Raw genomic sequence first — 17,739 nt, 5'->3', positions numbered from 1 at the left:
TCTGAATAAAGTCTAATGAGACAAACACTAAAAAAAAACATCAGTGTGGTTTCTTCATGATGTGCACAGTGTTTATCGAGAGGCATTAGGAGTTAGGGAGCTAAGCTGTGAGAGTTTTGCTGCTGATCGCTTCACTGCAGAATGGTGATGTCTTGTACTGCCATAATCAATTAACATAATTCCAGTATGTTTGTGCATCCATTGCCTGGAATAGATCTACTATGGGCAGATATACTAATGCGATTACAGTCATGTAATGACTGTCTAACAATAGATGTGGAAAGAGTGGAGCTACATCGTGAAAATTTGATATAATACTCTTTACATTGGAAGATTTTCTTTCTACTAAGTGCTGACAATTCTAGGACTACTTTCAGATAATACTTGCTGCTTGAGCTTTTTAGCCATATAAGTGACTGCAAATAACTGCTGGATTGAGACCTCAGAAAAAGAAAATATAAATCTTTCTGTATAGGATTTCCCCATTAAAAAAAGGAGAAAACTACTGGTCTTAAAGTCAACCTGTTTACTCTAAGCTATAGGAGGATCTCAAGGCAAAAAGGTAACTTATGCATGTGGAACATGCTATGAACAAATGCCACTTATGACATACAATAATGCTTACTCTAAGCAATATATTGTATAGTTGCAACCACTACTACAGCTTTGTCTTTTTCTCAATCTAAAAATTTAACAATCATGTATTTATGGTTAAAAAAAATAATGCATTGACTGTTGTCTAAACACTTGATTTATGGTAGACTTCTGTTATTTGAGTCTATCCAGGCTGTAAATTATCTTATGGGGTCCTCTTAAGTCTGAAGATTCTGATGCAAGATCAACATGGATGTCCACAGTGTTTATGTTGTCATTGTTAATTCTTGAGGGACCACATGCATTGTCCTACTTCTGGTCTCTATCTGGGCAAATCAAATTTTATGCATTTAGCATAGTTGATTCTCAAATCATGCTGAACCAGTTTTCATGACTGTTTCCATATGGGCTACTCAGCTGCAGTGTTTTCCTAAGAGACGTTGTCTGGGATGCAGGAGTTAGTAATACTTTTTTTAGGCTGTCACTTTATTGCTTGTATTAACCACCTTGATGTTGTTTGTTATGACATAGTTCTCATTAAATATCTGCTTGGAGACTCATGTAATAATTGATGTGAGGGACATGGACTGCTCATCTAACTTGCATTTTCTGGAGACTACTTTCCATGCTATTGAACCAAATACAATGATGAGTCTTTATTATTTGTGATTTTGTCCTACCATCAAATTCTGATGGTGGATGGATGTGTCATAGATGGAAGTGTCATAGATGGAAGTTCCAGAGCTTCTATAGCAAACCCAAGATTCTGCACCATACATCAAGGGATACTGGACAAATTAGCACTAGTTTGTAGCTATACAGCATTATTAATGTAATTTTTTAAAAAAGATCCAAGGCATTTCACTAACAGAACTAAATAAGATATGGAGCCATAGAGGAAAATACACAGGCAGATGACCAAAAGCTTTGTCAAAGACATATGTTTTAAGCATGTCTTAAAGCAGGAAAACAAGGTAGAGAAAGATATGGTGAGGCTTAGGAAGTGTGTTCCAGAGTCTTGGGCTCAGGTAGCTGAAGGCGGGGCACCAAAGATAGAACAGTTAAAATCAGGGATGTTCAACAAATTGGAGGAGCACAGATGTCTTGGAGGGTTCTAGAGCTAAGGAAGATTACAAACATAAGGGAACCAGAACTTGGTGGATTTGATAACAATGATTAGAATTTTAAACTTGAGTACCTTTTTCAAGATGGAGTTGTGCATAGATTAATAAGCACAGCGATGAGTGAACAGATTTTTCTGCATGTTAGGATATGAACAATAGAATTTAGAATGACCTGAAGTTTAGACAGGGTAGAATATGGAGGCTAACCAGAAGTACATTGAATCATCAAGTCTGGAGGTAATAAAGTTAGGTTTTCAAGAGAAGAAGAGCTGAGACAGGGAAGGATAAAGAGTAATGTTATGGAGGTGGAAATAGCAGGTTTTAGCGTTGATATTGAAATGTGCTTGTAAGTTCCTCTTGTGGTCAAATATGACACCGAACTTGTACATAATCTCAGTGAGCCTCCAGCACTTTCCAGGGAGAAATATAGAATCAAGACAAGGGATTAGTGTTTGCAGCAAAGACATTGGCTTCAAATCTTCTGAATAATTAGTTGAAAGATATTCCTGCTTCAAACAATCCTAGATGAAGGAGAAGCAGTCTGAAAATGTAGAGACAATGGAATGTTAAGAGAGGTGGTGATCAGGTAAGGTTATGCTGTTCACATACATGTGCATCTGATGTGATTTCAGTTTAGAAGAATAAGGAATTGCACTCAGACATGGTTTTTTCCATTCACTTAAGTTTGGTTCAGTTCAGAAGACATCAGAGTGGAGCTCAGAAGCAAGGATTAGCTTCTTTCTTAATGGGAGTATTTTACTTAATTTAAGTTCAATCAAAGCCAGCCATCCCATTAGAAGTAAAAATGTGTTGCTGGTCAGGCAGCATCCAAGAAACAGGAGAACCGACGTTTCGGGCATAAGCCCTTCTTCAGGAATTCCATTAGAAGTGTCTAGTTTGGGGAGCTTCTAGGCCAAGAGATTTTGAATAGAAATCTTTAAATTATTGACTCTCAGATTTGTGAAGCATTCATATCAGGAGACTCAAAGGATTCATCAAATTGTTTCCACAGTCCAAAGGAAACAAACATTAAATAAGAACCAGAAGAGTTGAAGTTGATCTATAACTTCTCTGTAATAGATGGTGTTGGGAACAGTTTAAATTGTGTTTTTACACTTGAATTAAGATCTTTCTCACTATTTAGTAGTTCACTTTCCTTCTTTAGTCTCATAAACATGATCACAAATCTCACCATTTCTCACCAACATAAAATAAGAATTAGAATTACAAATTGGTTACAAATGCAGTGATATACTGGGTTTATTCTGGAAGTGATTTTAATACATTTTTCAATTACGTTGATAAGGGGACAAGTCTGCTTTGTGATGATCATACTAATCTCAAGAAACATCTGCTGTTTTTCTTAGCTAGAGTTCAAGCTAACAGAAATTAATCCATTTAATTAGTTCAGTTTATAAAGGTTGACAGATTCACAGTAAAACTCTATTGCGAAATCTTTACAGACATTATCATCTGGATTATAGCTGGAGGATAAGACTGCTAGCAGTGCAGGCTGTTGCTTGTACTTCCACTGGTAAGTAATTGCAAAGAGGTTTCTAATGCTCATTAATAACAAACAGAAAAATCTCCAGAAAATGAATGTAATTTGATAGTCTCATACCATTTGGATTTTAAATGTAAACCAACACCACACAAGCCATGAAGTCATATCTTAAAAGTCTCCAAATAGTGTAGCCTGGAAACATTTTAAAATTTGTATGAAGATTTCTCAGAGGGACCTCCTGGTTGCCTTCCATAAATGGAAAGATAGAAAATTCTAGATAATTTTTTAAAAAATTAAGATATATTTCATTCACATTATACCATCTAGTTGGAAGCAATGATATGATAGTAATGCAGTTGTTGACAAATCTTGGTGAAGATTCTGTATTATTTAGTTTACAGTAGGCCAAGATCTAAAATGAGAGAAAACATATGGAAGTTTATAAAATAATGAAAAGTATTGATAGAATTAATGGTAATTGTCTTTCCTGTAGGATAAGGGATTTCAAGACCGGGGATACATTTTTAAGGTGAGAGGAGAGAGATTTTAAAAAGATTGGAGTGGTAAATGTTTTACACAGAGGGTGGTTCCTAAGTGGAATGAACTTCCTGAGTTAAGTGGTGGATGTGGTATCACGAACAACATTTAAAAACCATTTGAATACGAAGATTGTAGGGAATCTTTGAAAAGGATATGGGCCAGGAGTAGGAAGGTGGGCCAAGTTTAGTTTGGGATTATGTTCAGTGTTTAGAAGAGTGGTGCTGGAAAAGCACAGCAGTTCAGGCAGCATCCGAGGAGCAGTTTCGGGCAAAAGCCCTTCATCAGGAATACAGGCAGAGCGGGATTATGTTCAGGATGGACTAGTTGGACTGAAAGGTCTGTTTCCTTGCTGTGTGACTATGACTCTGTCTCTGTGCATTGATTCAAAGCTGTGAAAACTTTATCCTCAAACCCAATATTTTTTCTCAAACATGATAACTTTGCATGTCATGCCTGTTCAAGCATCTTGCCAACTTAATTTTCTTCTTAACATTGCATTCCAAATATCACAACAATTTTATTCTCCTTCAAGCATGGACCATGTCTTCTAGTTTCATTGTTCTGGCAAGGTTAAATAGTTTGTTAAGGTCTACTCTTTTATTCATTGAGGGTGTGGGCATCACTGGTTGGGCCCCATCCATCATTGCCCTTTACAAGGTGTTATCACATTGTACTCCATTTGGCATAGATACACTCGCAATGCTGTTAGGGAGAGAGTTCCAGGATTTTGACCCAGTGACACGAGAGGAAAGGTGATTTATTTCCAATTCTGGATGTTGAATGGTTTGGAGGGGAACTTTCAGGCGATGCTATTCCCATGTGCCTGAATTTCGAGAGTGCATCTTGTAGATGGTACACTCTGCTGCTACTGAATTTCGATTATGGAGGGAGTGAATGTTTTGAGTAAATTGTGCCAATTAAGCAGACTCCTTTGTCTTAGGTGGTGTCAATCTTCTTGAAAGTTGTTGGAGCTGCACCCGCCCTGGCAAGTGGGTAAAATTCCACCATACTCCTGACTTGTGCCTTGCAGATGGTGGACAGGATCTGGACAGTCAGGAGATGAACTACTCATGGCAGAATGCTAGCCTCAGACCTGCTCCGATTGCTACGGTATTTATGTAGCCAGTCCAGTTCAGTTTCTGGTAAATGGCAACTCCCAGAAAGTTGGTACTGGGTGATTCAGTGACATTAATTCCATTGAACATCAAAAGATGATGGTTAGACTCTTTCTTGTTGGAGATGGGTCTCTGGCACTTGTGCGGCATGAATGTTACTTGTCACTTGTCAGGGTGTATTGTTAGGTTTTTCAAGTCTGATCAGAATGACTACAAGAAGACCATGTACACTTCAATATATAGTTCAAATACTTAATAACTACATGAATTCATAAGTGTTAACTTATCCTTCAGATAGATATATATTATAAAATTATATAATTCGGTTAAACAACTGAGGTAATCTAGTGAATCTCACATTGCCTTTCTATCCTTTGTCAACGGCAGCACACAGAGCTCGATCTCAGGTCCCATAGCAGCAGTCCTGTGAACCCAAGCCTGATGGTGTAAATTCCATGCGTATGGCAAAGTCCTAGATATCAATACTATTCTGAATGTAGGCTTACATGCTGAATTTTGTTATAACTTCAGTAATTTTCCAACCATCAAAAAACAGATAAAAAAACAAATCCAGGGTGGCCTCATGTAGACTGTAGAGGACGGTTCCCACTGTGCCTCAAGGTCAGGCAGGTCCCCCCCAGTCAAAATAGACTGTTTTTGCATGAGCTATTTTAGTTCAATTGCTCATTGTCATGTCGAATTAACTCTTAATGATTAACGTTTAATGGCCTGGTTTGAATATATAATTTTTAAGTCCAACACTACATCAGCACAGTTTGGACTGCTCCAGTATCTGAGGAGTCATGAATGGGTTTGAGCATTGTTAAGTCATCAGCGAACATCCCGACTGCTTATCTTCAGATAGAAGGAAGGTTATTATTGAAGCAGATGAAGATGGTTGGGCTTAGATACCACCCCGAAAACCCCTGCAGAGACATCTTGGAGCTGAGATATCTAACTCTAGCAACCACTGCCTTTGTGCTAGGAATTATTCCAACTAGCAGGGAGGTTTTCTCTTACTTCCTATTGGCTTAATTTTGCTAGGGCTCCTTGATGCAACAATTAGTCAAATGTTGCTTGTGTAAAAAAAAGTTTGTGAGGGAAGGCCTGAAAATTAATTGTAACTTTGTTTTTGATTGAAATACTCTTATCGATTATTTGACTCACAGAAACCTCATGACCAAACAGATAGCAGACATCTCATTGGTAACATGTCTTCATAGGGAGACAATCAGTCTGGCAGGGAGAGACTAGAGTTTGAATTGGATTTTGGAAGAACAAGTATGAAGATTTGATAGCTCCATGTCTAACCTTCCATGCATGCATGCATACACACACACACGTACACATACATGTAAGTCTATAGGGTGAATTTGTATTTACAGAATTGTGTTTGCAGATACATTGTATTTTGTTCAAAAAGCACACAATCTGCAGGCAGTCAATCCATGTGACATTTTATAAATTTCTACTTTGGAAATAGAACTAGTCTGACTCAAGTTTGGAATTCAGACAGACTCTAACCCTACACTTTTAATGCATTGTCTGAGCTCAGCTGTCACCTTTTTTAAATAAAACCTTATGTTATCTCAGGAATATGACTTGAAAGAAGTTCTGAGATTTACATATTAATGAATCAATGCCTGAAACCCATTCTAAAAGATGAAAAACCTAACAGCAATCTAGGTGTGTTCAATATATTGTATCAGTTGCATGACCCTATAATCTTTTGCTGTAAATTCTGTGTCTTATGATCCTGCCTCACTAGTTACCTGATGAAGGAGCAGCACTCCGAAAGCTAATACTTCTAAATAAACCTGGTGTTGTGTGATTTTTAACTTTGTCCACCCCAGTCCAACACTGGCAGTGCCACATCATAATCTCCCATTATCCGCTATTGGAAGGTCAGAGAAAAGGAACTAAGTTATAAATTGTTAAGGTGGGCCTGATTAACATCTTCAGAAAATGAACCAAGAAACAATCATTTGTGCCCATTAAACAACGTCATGTGGACTGCTTAAATAACCTTGCTAGTTTTATTTCCTGTTTTTAAATGTAACTATAAATGTGTTTGTCTGTCTGTCTTTTGTGTGAATGGGGCCAAAACAAATGTTATCAGGTTTAAGCCATAGACATTATATGATTACTTTTTTGTTTTTTCCTCTCCTAAAAGTGCTGTATTGTTACTAAGTTGTTAAATCTTGCATTTCAGCTACAAACCCAGTGTCTGGAATCGGTTATTCATAAATAGACAATAGGTGCAGGAGTAGGCCATTCTGCCCTCCGAGCCTGCACCACCATTCAATATGATCATGGCTGATTATCCTTAATCAGTATCCTGTTCCTGCCTTACCTCCATAACCCTTGATTCCACAATCCTTGAGAGCTCTATCCAACTCTTTCTTAAATGAATCCAGAGACTGGGCCTCCACTGCCCTCTGGGACAGAGCATTCCACACAGCCACCACTCTCTGGGTGAAGACGTTTCTCCTCATCTCTGTCCTAAATGGTCTACCCCGTATTTTTAAGCTGTGTCCTCTGGTTCGGCACTCACCCATCAGCGGAAACATGTTTCCTGCCTCCAGAGTGTCCAATCCTTTAATAATCTTCTATGTCTCAATCATATCCCCTCTCAGTCTTCTAAACTCAAGGGTATACAAGCCCAGTCGCTCCAGTCTTTCAGTGTAAAGTAATCCCGCCATTCCAGGAATTGACCTCGTGAACCTACGCTGCACTCCCTCAATAGCAGAATGTCTTTCCTCAAATTTGGAGACCAGAACTGCACACAGTACTCCAGGTGTGGTCTCACCAGGGCCCCGTACAGCTGCAGAAGAACCTCTTTGCTTCTATACTCAATCCCTCTTGTTATGAAGGCCAGCATGCTATTAGCCTTCTTCACTACTTGCTGTACCTGCATGCTTGCCTTCATTGACTGGTGTACAAGAACACCCAGATTTCTCTGTACTGCCCCTTTACCTAAATGGATTCCATTGAGGGAGTAATCTGCCTTCCTGTTCTTGCCACTGAAGTGGATAACCATACATTTATCCACATTGAACTGCATCTGCCATGCATCTGACCACTCACCTAACTTGTCCAGGTTACCCTGTAATGTCCTAACATCCTCATCACATTTCACCCTGCCACCCAGTTTAGTATCATTAGCAAATTTGCTAATGTTATTGCTAATACCATCTTCTATATCATTTACATATATTGTAAAAAGCTGCGGTCCCAGTACTGATCCCTGCAGTACCCCACTGGTCACTGCCTGCCATTCCGAAATTGAGCCGTTTATCACTATTCTTTGTTTCCCATCAGCCAACCAACTTTCAATCCAAGTTAGTACTTTGCCCCCAATACCATGTGTTCTAATTTTGCTCACTAACCTCCTATGTGGGACTTTATCAAAAGCTTTCTGAAAGTCCAGGTACACTACATCTACTGGATCTCCCTCATCCATCTTCAGAGTTACATCCTCAAAAAATTCTAGAAGATTAGTCAAACATGATTTCCCCTTCATAAATCCATGTTGACTCTGACCTATCCTGTTACTACTATCCAGATGTGTCGTAATTTCATCCTTTAAAATAGACTCCAGCATCTTTCCCACCACTGAGGTCAGACTAACTGGTCTATAATTTCCTGCTTTCTCTCTCCCACCTTTCTTAAGAAGTGGTACAACATTAGCCACCCTCCAATCTGCAGGAACTGATCCTGAATCTATCGAACTCTAGAAAATAATCACCAACGCATCCATGATTTCTTGAGCCACCTCCTTCAGTACCCTGGGATGTAGACCATCAGGCCCCAGGGACTTATCAATCTTCAGACCTAACAGTCTCTCCAACACCAATTCCTGGCAAATATAAATTCCTTTAAGTTCAGGTCTTTCAGCCACTGTTACCTCAGGGAGATTGCTTGTGTCTTCCCCAGTGAACACAGATCTGAAGTACCAATTCAATTCTTCTGCAATTTCTTAGTTCCCCGTAATATATTCCCCTGTTTCTGTCTTCAAGGGCCCAATTTTAGTCTTAACCATTTTTTTGCCTTTCACATACGTAAAAAAACTTTTACTATCCTCCTTTATATTATTGGCCAGTTTACCTTTGTACCTCATTTTTTCTCTGCGTATTTCCTTCTTAGTAATCCTCTGTTGTTCTTTAAAAGCTCCCCAGTCCTCCATTTTCCCACTTATCTTTGCTATGTTATACTTTTTCTCTTTTAACTTTATATGTTTCTTAACTTCCATCGTCAGCCACGGCCACCCATGTCTCCTCCTTGGATCTTTCTTCCTTTTTGGAATGAACTGATCCTGCAACTTCTGCATTATACACAGAAATATCCGCCATTGTTCCTCCACTGTCATCCCTGCTAAGGTATTGCACCATTGAACTTTGGCCAGTTGCTCCCTCATAGCTCCATAGTTCCCGTTATTCAACAGAAATATTGTCATTTCTGATTGTACCCTCTCCCTCTCCCTCTCAAATTGCAGATTGAAACTTATTGTATTATGGTCACTACTTCACAATGGCTCCTTCACTTCGAGGTCCCTGACCAATTCTGGTTCGTTGCACAATACCAGATCCAGAATCGCCTTCTCCCTGGTAGGCTCCAGCACCAGCTGTTCTAAGAATCCATCTCTGAGGCACTCCACAAAGTCTCTTTCTTGAGGTCCAATACCATCCTGATTCTCCCAGTCTACCTGCATGTTGAAATCCCCCATAACAACTGTAGTAACATCTTTGCGACAGGCCAATTTCAGCTCCTGATTTAACTTACATCCGACATCCAGACTACTGTTTGGGGGCCTGTAGATAACTCCCAAGAGGGTCTTTTTACTCTTAGTATTTCTCAGCTCTATCCACACTGACTCTACATCCCCTGATTCTAAGTCCCCCCGCACAAGGGACTGAATATCTTCTCTTACCGACATGGCCACCCTACCCCCTCTGCCCATCAATCTGTCCTTACGATAGCACGTGTAGCCTTGAATATTCATTTCCCAGGCCCTGTCCACTTGTAGCCATGTCTCAGTTATCCCCACAATATCGTATCTGCCAATTTCCAAAAGAGCCTCAAGCTCATCCATCTTATTTCTAATGCTTCGTGCATTCATGTATAATATTTTTAATTTGTTACTGCCCTCATCCTTCCCATCAACTCCTATTTCACTCAACCTTACAGCATGATCCCTTTCTGAGTTTTCTGCCTCATTGATACAGTTGTCTTTCTTGACTTCCCTTGTTCTAACTTTCCCTCCAAATTCCTTCTTAAACATCCAGTTTGTCCCCTCTCTCCTCTCTCTCCCCACCGCCCGCCCCCCCCCCCCCAACCCCGCTACTTAGTTTAAACGTAGCTGTGTTGCAGTAGCAAACCTGCCTGCCAGAATGCTGGTCTCTAACCTATTAAGGTGCAAACCATCTCTCTTGTAGAATTTATGCTTACCACAAAACATACCCCAGTGATCCAAGAATTTAAATCCTTGCTTCCTGCACCAGTTCCCCAGCCACACGTTCAAGTCCATTATCTCCCTGTTTCTGGCCTCTCCAGCCCGAGGAACTGGAAGCAAACCGGAGATAACCACCTTGGACATCCTGTTTTTCAGCCTTCTTCCTAGTTCTCCGAAGTCCCGTTGTAGTATGTTCCTCCTCTTCTTCCCGACATCATTTGTGCCGACATGTACCACCACCTCTGGCTCTTCACCTTCGTCCTTGAGGATTTCCTGCACTCTGTCTGTGATGTCTTTAACTCTGGCACCAGGAAGGCAACACACCATCCTTAAGTCCCATCTGCTGCCACAAAAACCCTGGTCAGTTCCTCTCACTATGGAGTCCCCTATTACCACGGCTCTGTGCGATGTCGGACTCTTCCGCTCTGTCTCCACGCCAACTTTTGATTGACAGACCTGGCCGCCTAGTGGACTGGCAGTGTCATCTGTCTCTACTGGGCGGCACGGTGGCACAGTGGTTAGCACTGCTGCCTCACAGCGCCAGAGACCCGGGTTCACTTCCCGCCTCAGGCGACTGACTGTGTGGAGTTTGCACATTCTCCCCGTGTCTGCGTGGGTTTCCTCCGGGTGCTCCGGTTTCCTCCCACACTCCAAAGATGTGCAGGTCAGGTGAACTGGCCACGCTAAATTGCCCGTAGTGTTAGGTAAGGGGTAGATCTAGATGTAGATGTAGGGGTATGGGTGGGTTACGCTTCGGCGAGGCGGTGTGGACTTGTTGGGCCGAAGGGCCTGTTTCAACACTAAGTAATCTAATCTAATCTAATCTAATCTACTGTTTCCAAAAGATTCAACTTGTTCCTGACAGGTACTTCCCCCAGGTCTCTTGCACCTGTCTCCTCTCTGCCTTCCTCATCGTCTGCTCTCTTCTGGTATGATTGGTGTAATAACCTCACTGAAGGTCTTGTCCAGAAAGATCTCGTTCTCTCGGATGAGCCTAAGGTCCTCGAGTTCTTTCATCAGTGCTGCAATATGCTTTGTCAATAGCTGAACGTGCACACACTTTCCACACTTATACGAGCCAGACACACCAGAGTCATTGACCTCCCATATCAAGCACGTAGCACACTGAACCAGCTTTGCAGTCATGTCTTCACACTCTTCAACTGTGGCGTAATCACTTCACTCAACCTCCTTGTCAAAGACTCCTGAGCTAAAGCCTCACTCTTCAATCCACAGGAACTTCCTTGGACCCTCTTTTTGGGGCAAGTCTGTGGACCTTTAATTTAGGTTAGAGGAGGAGGGAGGGAGGCCCTACTTTGTAGGACCTGGGGTCTAGAACACACCCACTCAAATAACAATCACTTACCTTCCCGACCGGCCTTGCGCTCTGCCTTCACTTCCACCCAGCTCCCGCCGCTCTCTGACGCGGGATTGGTTATTCTGGGATTGGAATTGGTTATTCAAAAAATCTGGGTAGGAACCATTGGGGCAAATTTTGAGGATCATACAGTCATAGAGTCATACAACATGGAAACAGACACTTGGTCCAACTCGTTCATGCTGACCAAGTTTCCCAAACTAAACTAGTCCCATTTGGCCCATATCCCTCTCAAGCTTTCCTATTCATGTACCTGTCCAAATGTCTTTTAAATGTTGTAACTGTACCTGCGGCTACCACTTCTCTGGCAGTTTATTCCACAAACAAATCACCTTCTGTATGAAAAAGTTGCCCCTCAGGTCCCTTTTAAATTTCTTTGAAGAACAGGATAACTGACTTGATTCAGTTGACTATCTTAAAACATTGAATGATAATACCACTCCACCATTATCTCCCCTATTACCTATAGAACTAAAACAAAAATCTCTTCAGTTCATACCACAATTGTACCAGCTGCACTTTAACTGATCCCAAACTGAAATGACTACCCCATTATTGTCTACACAACAAAGATTGTCTGCTCCCATTCCTGTATCATTTCTTATCTCTGACAATAACTTGGCTACACTGCTGTTGAAATCCTTGGGAATGGTTTTGTCAGCTCCAGACCTGATTCCTCCAAAGATCTTTTGGCTGCTTCCAAAAGTTTCAATCCACTCACCCAAATAAAATCATATTTTATTTAAATTATAGTGTACCTAATGTAATTAGAATTTACTTGGCACAAACAAGTGCAATTATCCTGTAACTGATTGTTAAAAGCATGAATTACAAAGCCATAGGAATTTTATATAAAACAGAGTTATCAGATGATTTGAATTAAGTAACTTTGAATTAAGGGTGTGTAGGATTTCATTTTATTTCGAGTAAAATTGGCACATTGGGCTCTACCATGCAAAATACAAAGGCAGCAAAAGAAAATAAACAAGTTGAATCTATTTGATACAACCTTATCACTAGTTGTAACCATGTTCATACTAATCTTTCTGTCTGCTTCTTTAAAGTAAATGATTTAATCCTCTAACTAGTGGATGGCTCTTTTTTTCTCCTGGTCTCTAAAAATTCCTGGCCTCTGGCAATGATTACCAGCCTTCAGCTACTACTCCCAGCCTCTGGTCAACTCCAGGCCACTGGCAATGACTTCCTCCCTCTGATGACTCCCGGCCTTCCGTAGTAGCCTCCGGTGTGGCATAGTGCGGTGACCCACCGGCCTGGCGTAGTGGCCTCTCCACCTATTGTAGCAATGTTTTAGGGCAGCTTCCCAAGGTGGTGTCCTCCCGGCCCAGTGTGGAATCCTCGGCGTAGTGCTCTGAAGCGACCTCCCAGACACATGACTTTGCGCAATCAGCAGCCAGGGCCTAGAGTGGACTGGAGGTGCCTGCATGGTGTTACACCCAAAATGTTGGCTTCTCCACTTCCTGATGCTGCCTGGCCTGTTGTGTTCTTCCAGCCTCCTGCTGGTCTATCTTGGAAGATCATTGTTCTGTACCGCTGGACATTTTATTTCGCTATTTTCTAAAATCTTGTAACTAAAGCAGCTGTACCTAGGTACCTTTGTACTTAAAATGGCACTGGAAGTGGTGATGTATAAACTTTTCACTAAATTCATTGAGTATAAGTGATAATAAAGCTAATTCATTCTTTTATTCCTTCATTCATCTCTAATATATTGCTGATCTTCAAATCTGCATCCACATGTAAGAGCTTCCTTACACACCTAAATGAATTCCAATCTGGACTCCAACCTTTTTTCATCAATGTGTTGATCATTGAGAAACCTTATAATGGCTTCTCCACTACTGGCCACCACAAATGGTCAATACATGCATTGAGATTTGTAATTCTACACACTTTAGATAATTTCCAATCAATCTGTTTGGAGATGCTATTACACACTTCTGGTGCTGGTGGAACTTGAATGCAGGCCTCCTGACTGAGAGGTAGGCCACTGCACCACAAGAGCCCTCTCTGCACACGGTCAGATTGGTTTTATTACTAATCTTGTAAATAGACTCACCTATTCATCTTGCAAGTTGGATGTATAAATAGAGTGCATCAACATTACCAAGGCCTGGTGGTTCAATGGTTAGCACTGGTGCCTCATAGCACCAGGAATCCAGGTTTGATTCCAAACTCGGACAAATGTCTCTGTGGAGTTTGTACATTTTCCCCATGTCTGCGTGGGCTTCCTCTGGGTGATCCAGTATCCTCCCACAGTCAAAGATGTGAATGTTAGTTGGATTGGCCACGTTGAATTGCCCATAGCATCCAGGTTTGTGCAGGCTAGATGGGTTAGCTATGAGAAATTCAAGATTACAAGGATAGGGTAAGTGGTGAAAATGAATGGGATGACTCAATGGGCTGAATTGCCTGCTTCCACATTGTAGGATTCTGTGATTCTATGAAAGTAATGGCTATCCAGATTAGATCATTGTTTGCTCTGTATTATACCAAACTCTCAAATGGGCCATAGGCCCATTTCAGATGTGAAAAGTACCAGCTCTACAAATTACCTTGGAAAGGCAAAGTATCTCAAAACTGTGAACAACAGATTAAGCAAGCCATTTTACACTGCTACCACTCAGTGGTATTTTCCACAATAGGGAAACAACCTCCTCCAAAATGACAGCTATCTATAACACAATTGAGTAACATAATGAATGGAAATACAGGCTGTGCATTCCAATGATTAGCTGGTCAAGTCAAATGATAAAAATAGATGGAGTACAGATCATACCCAAATAACCCTCACTCGCAAAACCCACTACGAAACATCAGCTGTTACATGATTCGATAATTTGACAGCATTTATTGGACAGTCCTGAGTACTCAAACTAAACTCAAACTAGGTTAAGATGATCAGTTGAACTCATAATGTGGCTCAGTAATGTTTGCAACATGCATTCGTAAACAGGGACCCATTCTCACAACTAAAATGAATTTATTCAAATCTTGTGCCTTTTTTAAATTCCCAGAAGCACAGAAAGCCTATACATCAATACCTCAGCCAATTGGAGCTACCTAGCCAACTAATCAGGAGCCATTTTCTCTTGTACTGTAGCTCCTTGTGATTATTTGGAAGTTGGCATTCTTCCTGTTTGACCTGATGAGTGCAAGATGAAAACCTTTAGCAACAAACCTCTCTCTTCAGTAATATCCATAATATAAATGGTAATATTGTAGAATGAGACTTCTAGGCTGATTTGTAACATGTTCACCTTCCAACAAACAATGCAATTAAAGCCAAGTCGCACACCTTCTTTAAAATCAGTGAGGACTATAGTTTCCCTGTTACCTTTCCTTTGTTTCAATTTTGCTGTCAGTCTCTCTTTTTCTCTGTTTTTCCACGGAAAGGATTCCACCAAAGTGTGAGTTGGGAAATTGGGCAGGACAGCAGCTCACCTGATACATGCCACTCACAATATTGCTGCAGCTAAAGTCTGAGGAAAGGTCACTCAAACCAAAACTTTAACTCTGATTTCTTGCTACAGATTCTGCCAGACCTGCTGTGTTTCTCCAGCAATTTCTGTTTTTGTTGTTGACATTGATTGAAAATATAGTTGCCTGCGATATAGGCTTTGGCCAGTAGATGGTACTACAGAGCAGGTTTCTGACATTCAGTCTCCCAATATAGTAGCTCCACCCCCACCCCTGCCAACCCCTTACCCGCAGGGGATATGTTCCAACACCTAACGTTGAAGCCTGAAACTGTGGATAGTAGTGGAACCATTCATTTAAATGGGAAATTTACCTCCCCGGCAGCTCCCTGGCCCTGGTTCTGAAATGTTCCATGCAATATGTGCAGGCTGCGGTAAACTGCGGGTAACTGAAACTGGAAACCGACACTGCGGATACAGCGGTCGCCCTGGATATCACTACCTCATATATTCAAATTCTCTATTTAAATTTATTAGTTGATAACAACAATACATCCTTAATTATCCGAACGAGAGGACGGGAGGTTATTTTGTTCGGATAATTGATCTGATTGTAAACAAGGAGTAATTTATGACTGCCAGTTATCAGACAATGCACACCATGCCATTTAACTGATAACTGAATGCTGAGTTGCTTAATGCCATTTTTTTACAGTACCTTGAGACCTTGATCGGGTAATCTGAAATTCGGTTAATTGTTGTGGTTCTGTTCGCCGAGCTGGGAATTTGTCTTGCAACCGTTTCGTCCCCTGTCTAGATGACATCCTCAGTGCTTGGGAGCTTCCTGTGAAGCGCTTCTGTGCTGTTTGCAAGACAAATTCCCAGCAGCCACTATAAATGCCAGAGGAAACAGCACAGAAGCGCTTCACAGGAAGCTCCCAAGCACTGAGGATGTCACCTAGACAGGGGACGAAACGTTTACAAGACAAATTCCCAGCTCGGCGAACAGAACCACAACAACGAGCACCCGAGCTACAAATCTTCTACCAAACTTTGAATTCGGTTAATTGATGCCCGGATAATTGAGGTTGCCCTGTATACAACTTACATTAAACATGTATGAAAAATTAATTTGCAATGTTAAATCGATTGGCATTTATTCTGAGTGTCTCCAAAGAATAAATTGATGACTTTAACAATGCAACAATTTTTGCCTATGAAATATAAATTCTGGAGCATATTCAGTTCTTAATTTTTGAACCAGAAAATGGTATATATTCAAAATGAAAATAATAAATTGTAACAGAGGTATGGCAGAGGATATCAATGCTGCAGCAAACTGTACCAAGGAGTAGTAGGATGTGACTAATGCATAGAGAATTCCCTCCATAAAACAATAGTTTGATTTCCATGATTCCATACATATACTAAATTTTTACGATTACTTACATTGTGAAATTTTGTACATGATTTGTTGGCAAAGCAATAATTGTTTTGTAAATCTGATCACTAGAGACCCTTTTGCAATAATTTGACAATGCATTGCATATGAGTGAAATAATGACATTTTCTGTTATTTCAGATTATGCATTACTTATTCAGGTGACATTGTTAGTTATGTGGAAAATTAACCTGTTTGGTGGAGACGGTTTTCACATTTTTCATGTAATCCAAATTCTATCCTCCAATGAAAGCTCATAAAACATCTTGCAGATGCTTTTCGAGAACATTGACCATCATCGACTAGTATGGTTACATCATCAAAATGTATTATTTAACAACAACAAGACAGCATTTATTGAAACTAATTGGTAGTTGCAAGATACTGACTCCATCCACCCAGTTTGAACATGCAAAACTCACAATCTATTGGCCAACATTAAATGTGCTCTGCAATTGAAAAGCATTTACTAAATAATCCTGAGTTTGGAAAACTTTTCACTGAACCAATTTAAGATTGTCAGTCAGGCTGAAAGCATGGCCCATTGTGTGTACTGGAAACTACATATATTAATATCTGGGGCCTTGTTAATTTCAGACAGAAAGAAGATATACACATACTGCATTGTTTCCAACGAAACAAGGAAATAGCCCTTGATTATTTTGCTTCTCAGGGTGATGCCTCAATCAATCAGAGTCAACCTGCTTGGCTTAAATTTAAATTTTATATAAAAGCATAAGAAAGAGAAACAGAAATAGGCCAGTCTGTCCCTCAAGCCTGCCCCACCGTTCAACAAGATCACAGTTGATCTGCCCCAAGTCTCAACCCCTCTTTCATGTCAGATCAACATAGCCGTCAACTTCATGATTTTTAATAATCTATCTATCTCCTCTCTAAATGCTTTCATTGATGTCAACTTCAGCAACTCTCTGGGATGGAGAATTCCAGCCATTTACTACCCTCTGGGAGAAGCAATCCATTCATATTTCAATTGAAAATAAATGCCCACTTATTCTGTAACTCTGTTCCATAGACTGAGATCCGCAACCACTCCCCCCCCCCACCCACCATACCTCATGGAAGTGTCTTCTCAACATCTGTCAAGCTCCAGCAGAATATTGTATGTTTCGATAAGACCACACTCATTCTTCTAA

General features: G+C 40.6%; 1 protein-coding gene across 5 annotated transcripts in view; it reads left to right on the top strand.

Moving 5' to 3' along the window:
• The first annotated feature begins 270 nt into the window (after positions 1-270).
• The window catches only part of gpr25 (G protein-coupled receptor 25), an 87,685-nt gene continuing 70,216 nt past the window's right edge, over positions 271-17,739 (top strand). The window contains exons 1-2 of one of the 5 annotated variants that reach the window (XM_072563552.1): positions 271-562; positions 3,182-3,252. The gene's annotated coding sequence lies outside the window, so the exon portion shown is untranslated. Of the gene's footprint in view, positions 563-2,200; positions 2,305-3,181; positions 3,253-3,715; positions 3,752-17,739 lie in introns of those variants that run through there. The other 4 variants (XM_072563553.1, XM_072563555.1, XM_072563551.1 and 1 more) reach the window with 4 other exon arrangements.

This window comes from Chiloscyllium punctatum, chromosome 45, assembly GCF_047496795.1.
Source record: "Chiloscyllium punctatum isolate Juve2018m chromosome 45, sChiPun1.3, whole genome shotgun sequence".
In the NCBI taxonomy this organism is placed as follows: domain Eukaryota; kingdom Metazoa; phylum Chordata; class Chondrichthyes; order Orectolobiformes; family Hemiscylliidae; genus Chiloscyllium; species Chiloscyllium punctatum.
Note: the sequence above shows the minus strand (reverse complement) of the source record. Positions and strands in the feature narration are given on the sequence as shown.